Source organism: Ictalurus furcatus, chromosome 15 (genome assembly GCF_023375685.1).
Source record: "Ictalurus furcatus strain D&B chromosome 15, Billie_1.0, whole genome shotgun sequence".
In the NCBI taxonomy this organism is placed as follows: domain Eukaryota; kingdom Metazoa; phylum Chordata; class Actinopteri; order Siluriformes; family Ictaluridae; genus Ictalurus; species Ictalurus furcatus.
Window position 1 is genome coordinate 17,167,957 of NC_071269.1, and position 17,043 is coordinate 17,184,999.

Below are 17,043 nucleotides of genomic sequence, written 5' to 3' on the forward strand. Positions count from 1 at the left end.
ACTGTATAGATTATGTTATGACACTCTTAGTTGTGCTAGTACCATAATAATTAAATAACAATATTAAATAACAACCTTGCTATGTGGCCTAATGGAGTCCCTGCACTGCTTGGAAAACAGCCGCTACACACCACTAACCCCTTCATTACATCTTTCGATCACACAGTAGGGGTACTCTGCCAGAATAATACCTTCAATGTAAATTATACTTTGACGCACAACATGTAAAGGATTACTGATAGCAGAGTTTCAGATGGGCTGCCAAGACAAGGTAGCTCAGAGGTGGGAATGAGATTCAGGCCATCTGTTTGGTGCTGGCAGGAATGATGGGGGTATTATGTGTGCAGAGGGTCCATTAAGCATGCATTTTCTAAGTTACAAAGGAAAAAGGGTGGTGTGCTTTGCTCCTTTTGGAGCCACTGAGCCTGTCTCTTAACTGCACTTGTAGGCATTATTGTCTCTGTGATTACAGGCACTCTGGTGAATTGGCTGTGACTCACCTCTTGCCTCCTCCCTCTCCAATCACCGCCAGCGTACCCGGTCTCTTCCTGACAACACTCACTCTAGAATTTCCTCCTTTTCTTCTATTTGCATTGTTCGTTTGGCCTGTCATGATACAACAAGCCATCCGTTTCCGTGCACAGTATCTCAGATACCTCCATCGTACTGGAAATGAAAAACAGCCAGTTGTGATCATTTCAGCGGAACATTTTAGGTGCAGTCTATAAAACTATCACTCATGGGATGATAGCACAGAATAGCCATTCACCACTCTTTGTGGTCTATACTTACATATGTAAATCGTGAAAAATTCTCCCTGCATTAACCTTTAACATGCTTTACTGGCACCCCATAAAAATCTGATCTGCATACCAAAACCAAGCAGTGTAAAGTTCAATCATTCCGGGTGTGTTATTCGTCTTTGTTTCTTTTTTTTTCTTTTCTTTTTCTATCTATGTGACTCTGTAATTACTTATCACTCAATCATCTCTAACCCTGCTCCGTAATAACATCCAGTTATTCCGAACCCAGGCATTTTCGTCCTCGTAGCTTTATTTCATCACAGGCCTACATGCTTTCCTGTCAACTGCGATGTTACACAATAGCACTGAAAATTGAAAAAGGTCATGAATTTAGTGGCGCAGTGCCAGTTTTTACTTCAGCCAAAAACCCTGTAATAGGCATCTATTCATTCAGTGTGTGTGTGTGTTTGTGTGTAATGACAATGCAGATTGAATTATTGTGGAGCAAAAATGACAAAGGAAAGAAAGAAAAACGATCACTAGTGTACAGTATTGTGTTAGGAAGCACACGGGGGGGGGGTTAAGTGCAGCATGCAGAGCTCAGTGGTAATGGCTCAGCCTGATCATTCACTTGTGAATGAATCCTTTGGGACCAGAACTGCTTCTTAGACAGGGGAAGAGAAATACACACTGCTTAGAAAGTCACACTGTAAACCAATCATTCCCTCCTGCAGAGGGCTGCACACTGAATACACTCACAGGCACATTCAAACCCTACAGCCTAAAAGCTTTTATTAAAAATAATGGCGTGAGTTTGTGGCCAGGGCTCGTGGTGCATGAGTGTTGTGTTCACAGGGTCACCTTCCTCACTCACAGAGAGCATGACAACAAAGCTGTTTGTTACAGAATCAAAACTGACACTGAAACTGTGTCAGTCCATTAAGATGATTTTTAAGATAGCTTAAATTTTTTTTTCAACATATCCAACTAGTCAGACTCCCAATAGATCCCACTAGTCAGATCACACTAGATTATAAGTTGTCTTCAATTCATATGAACAAATTCATGCTGGTGGTAACATAACACAGTGGCTCAAACACAATCCTGAGCATCATCTGTTTGCTGTTTATACAGTTTGTGTGAGACATTGTAGATCAAAGATTTACTTATTTTTGCTATTTCTTTTTGAAAAAAAAAAAAATATATATTTAAGTAAATGTGATTAAATGATCTAAGATCAAATGGGTCTCATTAATCCACTGTGTACTTTGCCAATGACAACCACTGAGACCAGGAATAAAAACTGAATGGATAGATGGATGGATGGATGGACTATTAAACCTCAAGATGAAATTGATGTTTTTACATTAGGTTTTCTGCTTGTCTTTGCGTCTGTCCTTCTGAGATTCTTTCGATATCCCCAGAATCAGAAGTTGAAAGTTTGTAGGATTTATACAGAATGATCATTGTATACAGCTTGGAACTGATTCTGAACTGATCCACACAGGGTCAAGGTCACAGCAAGGATAAATGTCTGAAATGGTTAGCCTTCAATAGCTTCCTTCCCAAGTATATTTTAAGGGTATTTGAGGCATAGAAATTAGTACCAAGAAGGACTGGACAAGAAGTTGGTGTCAGAGCCATCCCCATGTATTTCTGATGTTTTTCAAAAAGCTTTTTGAGAAGGGTGACAGTTTATTAGAGTAAATAGTTATTTGTGAAAGTAGACAAAATATTATGCAAGTATGCAAAATATGAATGTTTTTTCTTTTAAAACAAGTTGCAACATCTTCTAGGACTGAATACTCATATGTAACATGCAGATAATATTATGTAAAATTATCCAGTCCAAACTGGAAAACCTGAAGGAATTATAAAATTATGTTGTTTTTTTTTATCAGCAAATTCATTTATTAACCTTGCTACCTTATTTCAAGGTATGGTCGCCAATCAATATTTATATAATATAAAAAAGAAGAAGGAGAGCACGGTGGCTTAGTGGTTAGCACATTTGTCTTACACCTCTTGGGGTTGGAGGTTTGAATTCCACCCAGCTCTGTGTGCGTAAAGTTTGCATATTCTCCCATGCTTCAGGAGTTTCCTCCGGGTACTCCAGTTTCCTCCCCCAGTCCAAAGACATGTGTTACAGGTTGATTGGCATTTGAATGAATGAATGTGTGTGTGATGGGTTGGCACCCTATCCCTTGCCATGTGCCCTGAGTTCCCCGGGATAGGCTCCAGTCTCCCTGCAACCCTGTGTAGGATAAACGGTATGGAAAATGTAACGATAGAAGAAGAAGACGTCTTTATTTGTCACATATACATTACATCACAGTGAAATTCTTTTCTTCGCATATCACAGCTTGTTAGGAAGCTGGGGCCAGAGCAACGGGTCAGCCGTGATACAGCCCCGCTGGAGCAGAGAGAGTTAAGAGCCTTGCTCAAGGGCCCAACACTGGCAGCTTGGCCGTGCTCGAACATATACATATTTATTTAGGAAACATCTTGTTTTAGAGAGAAATATCAATATCTTTGATGGCCCATCATAGACATCTAATACTTTATGAATTCCTGTATTTATAAAAGGATGAGAAATATCAATAGCTTTGATGGCCCATCATAGACATCTAATAGTTTATGAATTTCTGTATTTATAAAAGGATAAAAAAAAAAAAACGGGATTATAATTCAATTGTCTCTAAATGTTACTGATTAGACTTAAGACGGGTTAAAAAACGTGTTGAGTGATTGAAATGAAAGCAAACAGACTGTGGTTAAAAGTATCCTCAGCAACAAAACACCTTTATGAATTGACAACAAAACACGCGCGCGCACACGCCTAATCTACTACACACGCACATACACAAACACGCGCGCGCACCCACGCACGCGTTTTTAAATCACAAAAACCTAAAGCTCATTGGCTGCTCTTGCGCTCACAGCAGCAGAACAGCCAATCCTGCGTCAGGACACTGGTAGTGGGCGGGGCTTTATCAGGTCCCTCTGGCTGGGAGGGAGGAGCTTCTTCATGCAGGGCTTTTCTTTCTTACTGAAGAAGGACAGAGATCCCAATCCCATCACTCTCAACACGCACACCTACAAAGATTTCCTCCCGAATGATTAAACTCGCTCCCTGACGTTAGTGAATCACTCATTTGCTCCTTTTCCACCCACAGAGCAGCTATAGCCTGCTAGCTATAGCTTTACAGCTTTATAGCCTTAGCTGTAGCTACCTGCTGCCGCTTTGTGTTTGTTGCTCGCAGTCCCATCTCAAACAAATCTCTGATGTTGTAGAGCAAGACGCAAGGTAAGTTTATAACATTTACGACTTCCAGCCTCGACGTGTCCGACAGCGTCTTTATTCGTCCGTGTGTGTGTGTCGATATTCGGTCGCAGCGGCTGTTGCAATTAGCCTCGGTGTTAATCAGTGGCTATTAGCTAGCAGTGTTGGGGGGTGCTGATTAGCCACCATAGTGCTGAGAGGTGGGTTAGCTAGCTAAACAGCAGCGCGGCTCTTAGCAGCAGCCAGGGATGGATGCTCGTTATCATGGCTGCTGCAGGTACAATACAGGGGTTTGACTTGCCTGTGCAAGAAGGAGGGGGGGAAAAAAAGAAAAGAAGCAGCATGAAGTTTGAACTTGGAAAGCTTTGTCTTCTGGAGACTTGTGCATATTGAACTTGTTGAGGCTCCTGGACTCGTGCTTTTGTTGATGATTTGTTGTTGTTGCTGTGTGGCTTCAGCGGGTTTCTGTCTCACCCATCTGCTCTTCAACTAATCTCTCTCTCTCTCTCTCTCTCTCTCTCTCTCCAGCAGCTGGTCTTTCACATGGCACTTGTATCATTCATTACACAGCACCCCCCCCCCCCCCAAAATGATAAAATAAAATCGCTCACACATTTCTTAAACCCCATGATTCTCAAAGTGGGCTCCAGAGACCTCCAGGGGTCTAAGGTTATTAGGATTTTTATTATTGTCAATGATGTGACTGCTAGAGCTCATTATGCATGCACAGAGTCTACTTTTATAAAAAAAAAATATATATATTTTGGATTTGATGCTGACATCTAAACTGAGAGTCCAGCTGACAAACCTTTCTCTCAGTAACCAAAGCAGTCCCTTCTCCATGCTTCGGTTTAGAAGTTATGCAAAAAAAAAAAAAAAAGAGATGCTGGGGACAGTTAATGGTCTGTGTTTACATGCTTTGAATCACATGGCTCAAAATAACACGGTCTTAATTGCAAAAAAAAAAAAAAAATATGACAATAAAATTGGAGAATGTGCCAGATCCTGGCTCAGTTTCCCCAAAACATCATAAAGTTAAGATCTTAACCTGTAAAGAGAGACAGAGTGAGTTTTCAGTGTAATCCTCGTTCAACTGCTGATCTTCTTGTGATACCTATTATTATGATGATGATTGATTATTTATTTATTCGCTTATTATTTTATGACATGGTGGTGATCATGATCACTCTGAACTATTCTCAGCGGTCATTACGAACGCACTGCTTCTCCTTTTTCTATTTTGGATACTGATTCGTGACGTGTTCTCAAAGTAACTTAAAAGCTCTCTACTAGCTTCTTTTGTTGCAGAGGTATCCCAAACATCACAGCTGTGCTCACGGCGAGCCTTAAGACAGTTTGTGTTCTGTGTCTGCGTGCAGGATCTGAGGCATGTCGGTCAAAAACACATACCTTCACTACAATAAAATAAAACACAGGTTCGGATCAGAGAGCGTGTCAGATCCAGGCTCTTGTTTCCATAAATCATCATTAAAATGAAGATATAGCTTAGTAAGCCTTATTTACACTGTGTTGTTTCAGCTTTTTTAGATTATGACTCGTCCCGACGGATATTGATAAAACCTGCGTTCTGTAACAGACTGTGGTGTGATGCGTTCTCCATGTCAGATTGTACAATCTTGTATCGATGGAGCTGTGATTAAAGAAAACAACTGCATTCTGGTTACGTCCTCGATCAGAGAGATCCATCCAAAACGTCACGTGAACGGAAACATCCTTCACCGTTAGCTTGAGGTAACCACGTTGAGGTAAACATGTTTTGGACAGGCTCTGTGATTTTCACTCAATTCTTCGCCATCTTCCTATTGGTGGATTTTAGACAGGCGTGATGGCAGCGTACGCACACTGAGATTTGAATAAAACATTTCTGGCACCTTGTGAACGTTGTTGTCGGATATCTTTGGTTGCAGTGGCACTAAATCACATCACTTTATGTGCTCTAAGCCAGACCGCCAAACTCAACGGCCAAAGAATTGTTTATGACGTGTGATTCGAATTTGTGACCACAAAAGTGTAAACCCGGCTGTAAGAAAGAGTTCAATATGATGCTTACTCAACCATTTAAAGGTGCAATAATGTATTTTATTATTCAAATAACCCAGAAGATATGTAGAACGTGATCAAAAACAGTAGGATAAGTCGTGGCTGTAGCAAACGTTTTAAGTCGTTGAGAAAGCATGTTTTGTTTTGTTTCTTTTGAATGCTTGCTTGTGTTTTGGATGAACCGCCTGTCAGGCATTTTCTAGACACTGTAGCTGTTTCTCAATTTTAAGAGCACAAAGAACGGACTTGCGTTCTCGTGAAGACCGGATCTTGCCAGGCTACCCTGAAAGAACAAACTCGGAAGGACAGGTGGACATAACGCCTCTTTGCGAGAATTGAGATGTGCTGTGAGCTTCCCGTTGCACAATGGACCGTCCCAGGACATTTCTCATAGTGGGACAGGACCATCGTCTCTTCAGTGCTCCCTAAGTAATATGTTTCAGCTGGTTAAGAGGTTTACTGTTAACTGACTGATTAACCAAAAGTTACTTATGCATGATTTCATGTAGTAAAAACTCTGTTTACTACCGCGGACTGAAAAGTAAGCTAACGTGTTTACCGTTACCTCAGGGTGTACGCTAGCGTAGTTAAATTAAAATACTTCTGAGGGATAAATTCGACTTTTCAACAACCTCATGTATATCTCAGATCTATCTAAATCATATATCAAAATCATTCTTGCTAGATGCATGTTTTGTTTGATTCAGGTTATTGTCAAAAAAAAGATGTTACAGCTACAGGTATGGGCCAAAGACTTCTGGGACTTCATGCGGATTCGGTGGGTTCAGTCTGCATCCGATGCATCCTCGATGTCAGGAACACATCCGGGTAGTTTCATGCATCCCCGGTACTTGCGTTCTTGAGTATTGGAATTGAACTTCAGCGGTGGATGAGGACATAGAACGAGTTCACGAAGACGCAAGTTCTCTTAAGAACGCATACTGAGAAACGGCCTATGCGTGCCATCGAAGATCCTGGGGGCGGAGCTTCGTGAACACGGCCAGGAATCATTCGAATATCGAACCCACCTAAACATTAGAGACAAAGTTTTTGAAAATGAAAAGACTAATATACTGTTAAAGACTAATATACCTTCAACATCATCGTGTTATGATGCTACGATGGGAAACTCCACCTTGATCAGGTGCTGATCCTGTATTTATGGACAGTATCCTGCTGATGTAGATACTCAAGATCATACCTGTACGTTTGATATATTTGTTATGGGAATGATGTAGAGTTTAGAGTGAAACTGAATGGGTTTGAATTAATGATTACAGTTGTGCTTGTGTGTGTACTTCTCAATCTAAAGCTTTAATCTAACTTCAGCATTAATCAAACGAAGTGAACTGTCAACATATAAAATATTACACATCTAAATTTTAACAGCATAATAGATCTTGGCAAGTTGGTACACCTTTGGCTAATCTGTTGGATTATGGTTATGAAATTAATCCTAAGGGTGTCTTGTATTTTCTTTTTCTTCTCTTTTTATTTTTAGTATTCCTACAGTTTAAAAAAAAAAAAAAAAAAAAAAAGTTTTCTGTCAACATTTAACGTTACTACTGATCAAAACAAGCCGAGTGGACAAACCGAGCGAAAAAGGAGCGCATGTTGACCGTGTAATCCTGAAGAGGACAGATGGTGGTCAGATGTGGCCTAAAAACATCTGCTTGTCTTTTGCACGAGTTTGTGTCCTACCTACACTACACCATTACGTTTTCGATCGTAATGGAAGAAGAGCCGCAGAGTTTAGGAAAAGAAGTTTGTATATAAGATGTGGAAATGTATCACAAAGCAAGACGACGATATATTGCTGTTCTGAAAAATGGTCCTGTCAGGGCACTTTTCTGAGACTTCACAGAATTTTCCTGTGGTTTTTACACCAATTACAAACTCTGAGGTAATAAGGAGAAGTTGGTTATGTTAAAATATTGTACAACATTTTTTCAGTAAAATTGAAAAATATTATTCATTTTAAAAAAATCTTTGTTTTAAATGTTAAATAAAAGAAGAATATATTTTTTTTGCCCTGTTTTAGTATTTAATTTGTAATATTTTTTGTTGTGCAACACACTTGTTTGGCTGTATTATATAGTCCTCTCCGAAAGTATCGGAACAGCAAGGAATGTTTTCGCTATACGTTGAAGGACATTTGGGTTTGAGATCATTTGTGGGTTCTTTCTTTTTCAGAGCATTCCAGATTTGTTGTATTGGCTATTCCCGACGCTTGTGCAATGGCTCCGATAGATCTTTCCCTCTTTTCTCAGCTTCAAAATGGCGTACTTTTCTCCCATAGACAGCTCTCCTGGCCTTCCTACTGGTTTATCCTTTTTAACAACAAATGCAGTCTTCACAGGCGAAACCCAAGAACCACCTATCAGGCACATGTTCCAGCTCAGCTCAAAAATGGTAGCATGTTCGAAGTTGTTTAGCACGTCTAGATGTAAACATGAGGAAATGAAGGCTGAAATTCTGGTCTATCACCTCATTCATCTTTTGATCTCAAACCCAGATGCCTTCAGCGTATAGCAAAAACTACAATCGACCTTGCTGCTCCAATACTTTCGGCAGGGGACTGTATCATGATGCACGTCATGTATCTTCGAAACGTTTTCAAGCGATATGTGAGATCGTGTTATCGATGTAGCCGTGTTGAGAAACCACGTCAGTGATATTCATATCGAAGGGAAATCCTCCATGCAAAAATATTGAACTTCCACTTAGCTGGTCTATTGTGTGTGTGTGTGTGTGTGTGTGTGTGTGTGTGTGTGTGTGTGTGTGTGTGTAAGAGATTTGGTGAATGGATGAACGTTATAAGAGTAACGACGATACCCGTGATATCTCCAGAAAGTGTATCGTGACGTATCGTGATATAGATATATTGTCATATCGCACAGCTCTAGAGGAAAGATTAAGGATTAAGTACCATTAAAATGTTTTGTTGCCTTTATTTCATACATTTCTTTTATTCAAGCGTTTTTGTATGTAGTGGGTTTTTTTTTTTTTTTTTTTTTTTTTTAACACCCTGTTTCACAAAGGGCGCTTGTTTAATTGGAAGTTTCCCCCGTGCTGTTGAATAAGATCATAAGCGTGTCATTGTGTTGGGTCCATTCAGTGTGCAGGAGACACAGGCTGGATTGTATGGCCACCTGCCACTGTGTTGCACCACGACCAAATGGAGCTCTCAGCAGCGTGTGATTGGAGGAGCACACACAATCATTTTGTGCTCTCTTGCTCTCTCTCGCTCTCCTTCTTTCCTCTCTCCACACACACACACACACACACACACACACACACACACACACACACGTTCCTCAAGCAAGGCCTGTCGTATAATACATAACAGTTTGCTTACAGTGAGTCAGTCTGCTCGCACTGGTTTGTCTGCTGCTTGGTAAGCGTTGTTTGCGTGGCGATGTCCATAGAGATGTATTCAGGTTTAACCTGCAGGTTATGTCGCCGGAGACGTGTGAATCCTTTGTGTTTGAGGCTTACTTCACCTCTCGGTGACCTTGTTTTCTCAACGATGTTGATATAGGTGGCGTTTGTTGACGCTTCTTAAGGTGAAGACACCTTTCACTGGGTTAATAATTCTATATAACACAGATAATAATGCGTTGGGATTATTAGACCTTTACCACCTTCTTAAAGAAAAACATCCACACTGAATGACTTGGGATTTTCCACTGAGTAAATCCTGAGCTTCCTACATTACCCACAATGCTATTCGACTGCTCGCAGAGAGTGGTGGCAGTGGGATTTCTCGCTCACTTCAAGTCAAGTGGTTTTTATTGATATTCCACTATATAGCCGGTAGACATCAGAACGAAATGTTGTTTCTCGGATCATGGTGCAAGACTACATAAAGGGCACTACATGACGGTGTGAGAAGAGTGCGATGCAGCGGCGCTTCAGTCCTTCAGTCTGTCTCTCGCTCTCGCACCTCATCTGTACACTATACTCCGACTGATTCAGATTTCACGCTCATGTCGCCATCCACACTTTGTGCCTTCTCGCTTTGGAAGTGTCGGGTCTCTGGCTTAACATGGCACGATTGCGTCACGTCGCATTCTGGGACTTTGAGTCAAATGTTTGCTGTGTGCACTACTTCTTTGTTAGACTTCTCTTTAATCTGTATAAAGTCAGTCCCTCCAGGATTTCGCGATGTTTGCGGTCGTGGAAATTAACGCAAAAAAAGCGAACTCCGCAACGTTCCGAGGAGCTTGCGTTATTTATTTTGTTTCAAAATTACAGCAGAATCTTCCGCAGATTTGGGCCAAGACGTGTCATGTGACATCATCACAACGTGCATTCAGTCAAAGCCCTCTTCGAGTCACGTGCGTTGAACGTGAGTAGAGCCAGAAGGTCTCGTTTAGCAACAAAGATTCACTGCGAAAGAGTCAATTAGTTTTCTGGAGAAAAAAATAGCACAAAAAACTCCGCAAATTACATTTGGTAATTTTTGAAAAAAGACGCCGCAAAATCAACCGTTTTTGGCAGCAAAAATCGCAAAAAAACAACCCCTCAGCGAAATCCTGTACGCATTACACAACAATGTACAGAACGAGAGAGAGCGGTGCAGCGGCGCTTTGTGTCTTTTAGTCTGTCCCGCCCTCACACCTCATCTCTAATCTCTAATCAGCTTCCAGAACTTCAGATTTCCTGCTCGTGTCGCTGTCCACAATCAGTGTCATCTCGCATGTATTCTCGAGTCGGGTATGTGGCATAACGCAGCACTCACAGTCGAGTCACGTTGCATCCTAGGTCAAATTTACTTTGGATTTCTCATTAATGTGTCTGTGGATAATGGCGAGTGAGAAACGAAGCTCTTGCTCTTTTGCTTACAACGAATCCCGACTGTTGTCCCTGATGGTCGAACATATTTCCCACTAATAAATGGCATCGTAGCGGCATTGGCAATGTCACCGTGTCACGTCCGAGCAGCAGACAACCGCCAGGTTCTCACATGTGATCATATTGAATGTGTTTCAGGGTGGAGTTTCAAGTCTTTATTGAGGTCCTGTAGAGTGCAAGCATAAGTATCAGGTTATGGTTTTAATCCTCTGTGGGAGTTTGACATTTATAAATAATAAAAGGAAACGTATTAAAATACACATCAAGCAACCGTCAGTATTTCTGTGCAGTTATCGAATGAAGTGGACACTTTAGGTAATGTTCTGTTCCAAGAAAGATTTCATACTCCATCGATTTGGGGGTGGGTGGTTGGATGGGGGGAAGAAAAACATTCCCTATATTCTTTGTACAAATGTCTCAGTTCTATGGAGGCGTAGAATAACGGCTCACTTTAGTCGTTAGCGCTGGGGTGAGACATGGTGAAATAATGTCTCGCTTCTTTGTGAATTGCAGAGAGAGGCAGTCAAACAGCGTAGGAGGCATCTATTAGTAATCATTCCCTACAGGCTAGAGGGCACGAAGACGTCTCACGGGTCCTACAGAGAGAAGCTGTGTTTGAGCAAAACCCAGTGTCGCACACACTTCCTCACAGCTGTGCTTATTTTTCCTCTGCTAAAGTGACTCAACGTATGCGAACCGTTCTCGCTCAACCCCCAACCCGATCCCATTGTGCTCGGCTTCAGAAAACAAAACGCTTAAGAAAGCAGATTCCTTTTGTGCGGCTCCCCGTCGTTAAAACCGACTGCCAATCATTTTCTCACAACACGTCTTCTCGCTGGCTCGGTCAGCCGAGCGTTCATCGTCATCGCTGTGGCTCGGAGTCTTTTATTAGAATAGTTTTACATGGAAGATTAGTGCTCGCTACGAGAACGCGGCGCTGCCGACTGTTCACTTGCCCCTCGCAGCTTTCCTTCCATCAATCACGTTGTCTTCTGCCGTCCTGGATTCCTGTCTCGCTCTCAGAACCAGGGAAGCCTTGAGGGTGATGGTGACAGGACAGAAGTAATCTGGTTAGCGTTTTTGGCATAGCGTTAATCCATCTTTTGAGCCGGTGCGCGTTCCGAGTTCACCCGAGAGGGCAATTCGGAGAGCGGCTGCTGCCATAGCCCGTGTGAAGCACTCGCAGGCGGAGAGCAGTAAGTAACGTGTTGCAAACGGAGCCGCTTTCCTATGAAGTGTCAGGCAACCTGTAGGGAAGATCCCATGCGGCCGGCGTGCGTAACGGAGCCCTCGGACGCAGCGCCTTTGAGCCGAGATTTGATTTCGTTACTCGTTTAGACACCGAACAGCACAGTGTGAGGCGCACTCCATTTGAAAACCCAGTCCATTCATCGTGAAATGAGAAATCGGAGTCGGTGTTTGGACGGGTCGGTTTAAGACGTTGGATTTTCTCTTCGGAGAAACGTCTGACAGCGGTAGCTTTCCGGCTCTTTGAACGATGTTATCCACCATCACCTGGCACGGGCTTAAAAAGCTGTTTTAAACACTTCATTAAACTTAACCTTAGCTTACTTTGTTTGTTTTTGTTTGTTATTTCCCTCCAAACTCCGCTGGCCTACTGATTTCTTGGAGATGGATCTAGTCTGTACGGCTAGCTCTTTGTTTTTATGCTACATTTCCCAACATTTAAGGCTTTCATTTACTGACTTGTGTGAATGTGTTTTTCCACAATGTTCATTGGAAATCTGTGTGTGTGTGTGTGTGTGTGTGTGTGTGTGTGTGTGTGTGTGTGTGTGTGTGTGTGTCCAGACCACATCAAGCACAGTCTGCTCTCCTGCACTCCGGCGGCCGTGTTCCTTCAAAAGAACTCTTGATCGGGCATTCAGTTGCTGTGTACTCATTAAATTGAACAATCTGCCAACACTCCCTGACAGCAAACAACAAGCCCGCGCTCTGCTCTTCTTCAGAATCTGTTTTTTTTTTCGTGTGTTACGGGTGCCAAAAGCAGGGTAATTGGCCCGCTCGTCTGTCGTTTTAAGAGATTCAGCTGACACTCAGGGCAACCTGGCAGAAAAGAGACAGGCCGGCTTCACCCCGCCCCCCCACGCCGACACGCGCGGGATCGCTGTAAGGAAAGCAAGCGGAGATCACGTCGTTTTCCTCACAGAGCCCCGTTTCCCCTCGCTCCTCGAAGCATGAGGTTTGTGTGAACAGGTTCCATCCCGTGTCATCTTTAGTGTTGGTGAGGAGAAGCAGGCATGTGCTGTGACAGCCCTCAGAACACACGAGAAACAGCACGTGTGTTCGTATCGAGCGTATCGAACGGACACGTGCTTGATGTGCTTGCGGTTCAGTTCTCATCGTCTCGCTGTCTTCAGATAGGCTGCACACCCTGAACTACAGGAATCCCGAATGTCTCCATCCACCGGGGAATTATGGCTTCCACAATTTTTCATTCTTGGTTTATAGGATTTTATCATTTATTTTCAACCTTTAAAGTGAGCAAACTATTGCAAACTATTCCCACTCAAACTTGTAGATTTATCAATTTCTAGGTTTTATCAATGTCCTAATTGTAGTATTTTTTTAAAATAAAGATCGACAGAGTTGTCGGGTGGTGACGCTGAAGTCACGTGACCGTGGTGTAGTTCGTTTTTAGGCTTCAAGATTTAAAAAAAAAAAAAAAAGTCGTGTTCATTTGTGAAGATCATCTCGATGAATAAAACGTGTAAGAATCAGAAACATTTGTCGGCCACGGAGATTATTTTCCACACTAATCCAAAAGCCAATGGAAAAAATCCGACTGGCTTTTTGCCGAGGGAACCAGGGTGATGCTAACTTCCGGGTCGGCCTAGAAAAATACGTCATCCCTGTATCACTCTTTACACTCGTGGTGAGCAGAAAAGCATCTCAGAAAGCACTTTGAACCTAAGAAGAGACGATTACACTGGGTTCCTCTCCTGTAAGCCAAGAACAGGAATCTCCGGCTACGCTGAGCACAGGTTTATCAAAACTGGACAGTTGGAAAAATATTGACAAAACATCACTTGGTCTTATTCCAGTTCTGCTGAGCCTGTGCCCACTGTAGCCTCACAGTTCAATATGTTGTGCATTCTGTGATGCTTTTCTGCACACCGTGGTTGTTTGCTTTCCCGTAAACCCTCTGTCAGCTGGCCACTCTTTTCTGATCTCTCTCATCCGCAAGGCATTTCCACCCACAGCACTGCTGCACATGGTTTTGTTTTTAGCGCCATTCCACTATTGTGTATAAAAAAACAAAAAAAAACCAACAACCCTGTTTCTGAAACACTCAAACCATCCCATCTGGCATCAAGTCAAAGTCCTTTTTCTTCCCAATTCTGATGTTTAATATGGACCTTAACTGAAGTTCTTGACCTGCATCTGCATGATTTTATGCATTGCGCTGCTGTCACGTGATTGGCCGATTGGATCATTTCATTGCACTGTACAGTCGTAAAAAAGCATTTCACTGCATGTCATACTGCGTGTGTGTGTGAGAGACCAATAAAATTTGGATGAGCAGGTGTTCCAGATAAAGTGGATGGTCAGGGTATAAATCTACTAGTATCTTGTTTTGCATATTTATTAATTGGTTTATTCTAAAGATGAAATAGAAACGTTAATGTCATGTTATATATGTGAGGAGACTGGTATGGGCTTAATCACTACATGATGTGCAGTTCAGTTTAAACCCCTGGTTGCTTCATACGAGAGAACACACACACACACACACACCAAAAGCCTGCATTCTGTAGAAAGGGAAGGATTTTTCTCTCTCTCACGCTTTTAGTTCAAGTGCTTTAAAACAGCCATAAACACGTTGATTTATATGCTTCCTCTTTAGCTTCTGTTACTGTCACATGTCATTCCAACACCTTTGTACCGGAAAAGTTGAGCTCCGGATTAGTTATAAAAATCAGAACCAAGTTTCATGCAAATTCTCTCTCGACAAGGTAAAAACTTTGATTTCTTTCACATTTGTTAGATTTAATTATTTCTTCTTCTTCTTTTTTTTATAGCAGATTTACATTTGATGCAGTCGCTTTGGGGGGTTTGAAATTATTCGAAGGAAATATAAGGGTTTTTTTTCTACTTCGTTTTCAAGCATTATCCTTGGCATATTTGTGAAAGAAAGCTGGCAGCACTTCTTGTACTTATAGTCAAAAGTCTATTCGTTTCACTGAATAATGATGATTGAGATTTAATGAAAATATACTGTATGTGGATTGCCTTAACATAAAGTGGTGCTTGAAAGTTTGTGAACCCTTTAGAGTTTTCTACATTTCTGCATAAATATGACCTAAAACAACATCATAGGAATGTTGTGGAAGGACATGAAGCGAGCAGTCCATGTGAGGAAACTGACCAACATCCCAGAGCTGAAGCTGTTCTGTACTGAGGAACGGGCTAAAATTCCTCCGAGCCGATGTGCAGGACTGAGCGACGGTTACCGGAAACGTTTAGTTGCAGTTATTGCTGCACAAGAGGGTCACACCAGATACTGAAAGCAAATGTTTACATACTATTGTCACTCACGGATATGTAACATTGGATCGTTTTCCTCAATAAATACATGGCCGAGTGTAATATTTTTGTCTCGTTTGTTTAATTGGGTTCTCTTTATCTACTTTTAGACCTAGTGTGAAAGTCTAATGATGTTTTAGGTCATATTTGTGCAGATATGTAGAAATTTCTAGCACCACTACAGGAAGAATAAACATGCTGAAATACAAACGTAATTATTTTGAAAATGCAACCAAACGACACGAAGGAGACCGACAGAATTTCTTGGATCAGTTAAACATTTATTTCAACTGCCGTGTCCACACGTAACATCTTATTTTTAATTTTTTACATTTTTTTTTTGAAGCAGTCAGCACCTGTATTACACAATAAGCCTAGGATGTAGACCGTGTTTTCAAAAACACCCAGAGGGATGTTCTCAACTGTGTTTTTTTTTTTTTTTTATATGAAGAAACACTTTGACTGGCGGTTTTCCTCAGCAAAAGACATTACATGTGAACACATTCTAACTTTGTTTAGCTTCCAAACCATGTTGGATACTAACGTTAGTTCAGTCGAGGTATCTTTATATACCGTCATTCTCGTAGCGTTGCTGGCTAACCTAACTTAATTCAGTACATGAATAACTATGTAAGTTAGCTAGGTTAGCATTTTCTTTAGTTGTAAGATAGGCTACATTAGTGCATTCAGTACAGGATTTTGCAGCGTTTTTATTTATTTATTTTTTTTGTGCGGTAAAAAATGCTTGATTTTGCTATGGTTTTTTTCAAAATTTGCGATGCAGTTTGTGGAGTTTGTTTGCTTTTTTTTTTTTTGTTGAGGAAAACCACTTAAATTGGCGACATTGCAATTGCATGAAATTGTTTTGCATGGTCTTTTGCAGTGATGTTTGTTAAATGAGACCTTTTAGCTGTACTCATGTTCGACACACGTGAATCGAAGAGGGCTTTGGCTGAATGCGTGTTGTGATGACGTCACATGACGTGGCTTGGCCCAAATCTGCGGTAATTTTGAAAAATTGCAAAATCCTGCGAATGTCGCAGTGTTTCCTTCGTTTTGCGTCAATTTCTCTGATCGCAAAATCCCGGAGGAACTGACTAGTTATCTCTCTTCTCGATCTGCTCTCACTGTTAACATCCACAAGAATTACTCCCTAGCAAAAAAGACGATCCTTTCTTTATTCTCCGATAAAGCTAAGCCTCAATTAGGGCTTGCAACTTGCTTATCCGAGTCGATGGATGTCACTACCCTCCCGAGCTGATGGTACAGAGAAATATCCAATGGGCTGTTTGATTAGCTTAGCGACGAGCATCTGTCACACACCAATCACACAAACGTTCGTCCAAACACTGATTGTTGATAGGCCGCTCATTCCTGTTTCCAGCTTACCTTTCCGTTTGAAATCAAGCCACCTCTTTTTTTTTTTTTTTTTTTGTTTGTTTTTCATAGAACTCTCACCATTGTTTTTACACTCATTCTATGTCGCCTAAATGCCGTTTTATAATTATTCGGCTTAAGGCGCTCCCCAGAAACACTTTCGCCTTTCTATGGTAG

At 41.6% G+C, this 17,043-nt stretch overlaps 1 protein-coding gene across 1 annotated transcript in view; it reads left to right on the plus strand.

Moving 5' to 3' along the window:
* Positions 1-3,825: 3,825 nt before the first annotated feature.
* The window catches only part of rerea (arginine-glutamic acid dipeptide (RE) repeats a), a 193,788-nt gene continuing 180,570 nt past the window's right edge, over positions 3,826-17,043 (plus strand). Inside the window, exon 1 of the mRNA XM_053643153.1 lies at positions 3,826-4,050. The gene's annotated coding sequence lies outside the window, so the exon portion shown is untranslated. The remainder of the gene's footprint in view (positions 4,051-17,043) is intronic.